This window comes from Chrysemys picta, chromosome 1 (genome assembly GCF_011386835.1).
Source record: "Chrysemys picta bellii isolate R12L10 chromosome 1, ASM1138683v2, whole genome shotgun sequence".
Classification (NCBI taxonomy): Eukaryota; Metazoa; Chordata; order Testudines; family Emydidae; genus Chrysemys; species Chrysemys picta.
This window is the reverse complement of record NC_088791.1, coordinates 68120391-68124600: the sequence shown is the minus strand read 5'-3', so window position 1 is coordinate 68124600 and position 4210 is coordinate 68120391.

The window sequence follows — 4210 nt, the reverse complement described above, 5'->3', positions numbered from 1 at the left end:
TGGGGAATCACTTTTGGCATGTTGTCCCTGCAAATGTGGCAAACAATCCCCTTTGATTAAATGACTAGGGCTGCATGCTGAGGTAGGAGAACTGTATGTCCCATCCTGCTTTGGTAACCATCTGATTGCTTGGAGGAGAGAGGAAAAAATTTACTTCACTAATAGAAGTCAAAGGAGTCTGGAAATGCTTGATTTCAGAGGGCCTGGTGCTCATGTGTAAATCAGCCATGCTGTAGGCCTGCAAGGGCCAGCCTGTTACAAACCAAGCCGGGTATGCATGTTAATGATTCATACCAGTGCTGACAGTCACTCACCAAGACATAGCTAGACATCACCATAGCGCAGGGGCCTGCTGTTTATATATGCAAGGCACACATTGCGTGCCCTGCCTGTTCAATCAGCTGTGTGCTGTCCAACTGGTGGCCTGTGGGACAATTCTGGCTGGATCCTGTGATAAATGAATGGGGTGGGGGTAACTCCTTTTTATGGACACCCAGCCGGCCAGTTAGCTATGAAATCCCTGTTGGTGGCTGTTCTCTACTTGCTTTATCTGTAAACGGTTAAAGAAGTCCACAGGTAAAGGAAGGGAGTGGGCACCTGATCAAAAGAACCAATGGGAGGGCTAGAACTTTTTAAAATTGGGGAAAAAATTTCCCTTTGTCAGTTGTTGTTGTTGTTCTCTGGGGAAGAGGGGAACAGAGCAGCAGTTACACTATGAGAAGCTTTAAGCCAGATATGAAAAATCATCAGATCATACCTAGAACTACTTATTTGAAACCCCCAGATGTGTAAGTAGATTAGGAATGTTTAGAAAGACGCAATTAGGTTTATTTCTTATGGCTAGTAGACTCCTCTGTGTTAACCCAAATACTTTTGTTTTGCTTGTAACCTTTAAGCTGGGCCTCAAGAAGGTTATTCTTGATGTTTAATTTTTGTAAGTGGGATTTTTAAATCTAGCAAAAGCCTAAGATCCAGATATATTTTTTGTCTTTTTGTTTTTAATACAATTTACCCTTTTTAAGAACAGGATTGGAATTTTGGTGTCCTAAGAGGTTTGTGCACATGTTGTTTAAGTAGCTGGTGGCAATAGCTGATTTCCTTTGTTTTCTTTCTCAGCTCTTCCCTGGAGGGGGAGTGAAGGGGCTTGAGGGTACCCCACAGGAAGGAATTCCAAAGTGCGCCTTCCTGGGTCCACAGGGAGGTTTTTTGCACTTGGGTGGTGGCAGCATCTACCCATCTAAGGTCAGAGTAAAGCTGTAACCTTGGGAGTTTAATACAAGCCTGGAGTGGCCAGTATTAATTTTTAGAATCCTTGTGGGCCCCCACCTTTTGCACTTGAAGTGCCAGAGTGGGGAATCAGCCTTGACAGACCCCATGGAGGATGCCATTTTGTAGACCTTGTGCTATGTGCAAGGTCACGCTGCATGGAGGATTTTGAGTGAGTTGTTGCGTGCCTTACTAAAATTCATATGTGACTGTTGTAGAACTTTTCATACTTTCATATTTCCTCCAGTTCAGACAACCAAAGCAGAAAGATACGGTTCCTAAACCTACCAGAGACAGCAACAACTGAAGTCTGTGACACTTCTATGAAGAGGGAGGATGATGTTCTCAAGACAACTGTACTGTGTTCAGCTCCAATCCAGGATGTAGCTGAACTCCAGTCAGTCTTTAAGTGTCTTCTCCTAGGCTGGGGTCTGCAAAGAAACGTAGGCATTGCTGTGCTCAGTGTCCCAGCACTGTGGACGCATGGGAAGAGACAGACACCTTACAATGCAATCCCCAAAAGCCAGTATGCTAGGCAGCACCACACCTATGTTAGCAGATGGGATATGCTGATGAGGTGTGTGCTAAGCCCTACCTGTCTCTTGGAGATAGAGGCATAAATCTGGGCTGCAGAGACACATATTTCTGCTTAGCAATCCATGAACAGGAACCATTGGCACTAGAATGGGGAGGGGACCATAGACCTCCCATTTTTTAAAGTGGACAAGCCTGGCCCATCCACTTTTCACCACAGGCGACAGGCATCCCCCCCAAGGCCCTGGCCAGCAGGCAAATGGAGCCATGCTGCAGACCCTCCACCTGTCTGAGGTGGGGAGGCCAAGAGCAGCCTCTGGCCTGTATACCCACCCCTAGACCCCCCACCAGGGCAGGTGGAGGGTTCATGGCTCCTCACAGCTGCCTGGCCATAAGGCTCTTACCATGGCTGGGCTCAGCTCCAAGGCCCCATTCCCTGGCTGGAGCTGGGTTGGAGTAAGAACTGCAGGAGCAGCTGTGAACCCTCCACCAGGGGGCCCACAGGGCAGGGACACAGGCAAAGGGCTGCTCTCAGGCCTCCACCCCCCCTTCCCCCAATCCCAGGTAGGTGGAGGGTCTGTAGCTCCTGGCCTGCTCCAGCTTGGCCAGAGATGGGGCCTTGGGGGGAAGGGGTAGGGCCATAGGGGAGCCCCTGGTCCCTAGCCCCTCCCCCCCCACACTTTTGGGAAGGCTCTGCTGGGACTGACAGGAACCCACTGCCTGGAATTCGGCATTTTAGGTACCTAAGCTTGTTTCTCTTGCTCTCTGGCCCAATGACTATTTGCATATTTATCCAATGGAATGGTTGTTAAGCAAGAGAATGACCCTGCAATCCAGTGGTTAGGTCCCCCAACTGGGAGATTGGAGACCCAGGGTCCAGTTCCCCATCTCCAATGACTTTCATTATTAATCCCTTGGAACAGATTAACAGGAGAAACTGAGGGAGCCCCATATGAGAATAGCCCATAGCTCACTCATTAGAGCACTTTTCTGAGAAGTAGGAGACCCCTTTTTAAATCTTCTCCCTCTCTGACGAAGAGGGGAGAATTGAACCTGAGTCTCCAACATCCCAGGGAAATACTCTAATCCCCACTCTACAAGTTGCAAGGTCACCATCCTCCTCTGGCAGCTGGTTTTTGGAAGGTTCCCAATTCAGTAGTGTAGCTGCAGCAGCAACACAGTGTAGCTATGCTGAGTATAGACCCATTGGCTTCAGGTGGGCTTGTACTCTGCCCACCAAAGCTGGGGCACCAGTACCTGCTACCACATCTACACTACTGTTTATATACATGCTAGTTCTCATCAAACTACCAGGACCATGTGTACAGTAGCAAGGGAATAACATCTCTACCTCACAGAAATCAACTGTGTCAGAAATATGTTTACACAAAGGGTTTCTGGAGACACAAGAATTGTCATACTCAGGCTAGTAGTCCACCTAGTCTAGTATATGCTGCCCTTTGACAGAGACCAGTTGCAGTTATTTAACTGTAGGCAGTTTGAAATAATGTATATGTAAGGTAAGTTTTCAATTTACCCCTCATTAACTAGATGTTGGCTTAAATCCTCCAACTGGCGTGTAAAATCCCTTCCAAGCTTTAAGTGTTATCCACATCAGTACATTATGCTTTGCTGCACCCTGCTAAACTCAAATTGTTCCTGACTTGAAAGGTAAAACATTCCACTTTAATTGAATTTCATGCAGCAGAAATATTTCCATTTACTGGTTAGATTTTGGCCTTACACAGTTTCTTTGAGTTTTATTAGACTGGTAAGTGCTATTGGTATTAATATTGCAATAATGCTAGTCACCCTAGCTGCAAGCTTTAATTGTACAGAAGCAATTACTGAAGTGAGGGGTCTTTGTTCATTCTAGTTTGAACTATGTATTTAAAGTCATATGTTACACATGTCAAGAAGGGTTAGGAATGTCAGACAACATGAAAGGAATCTGTACCGAAAGTAATTCAAGTTCCTGCTTCAAAGATATGGCTTGAGGTGTTTCCTCTACACTGGAATCTGATAGTAATGTGAAACAATCCAAAGACTTGGAGAGCTATTACAGACAGACATTGAAGAGGAGTTTCATGTTTGTCTTTTGAAAGAAGTATACTATTTGAGTCAATTGATTCATTTATGGGACAGCACTCAGATCTGAAACCAACCAGTACCTCCTTTCTTCCTAAGAAAAGGAAAAGATGCTGCAGTCAGAACGGAGTTGCTGTTCTATTACACAGCTATGTTCTCCTGTACATGTTTACATATGGAAACAAAATGAGATGCAGAAAGAGCAAGCAAATAGGGAGTTTAAAAGTTGCTATTTTTAAATGATCCATAAATTAACCTCTTAAATTTATTCCCAACTAACTTGAGGAAAAGAACAGTGACAGACCTGTAGAGACACATGTAG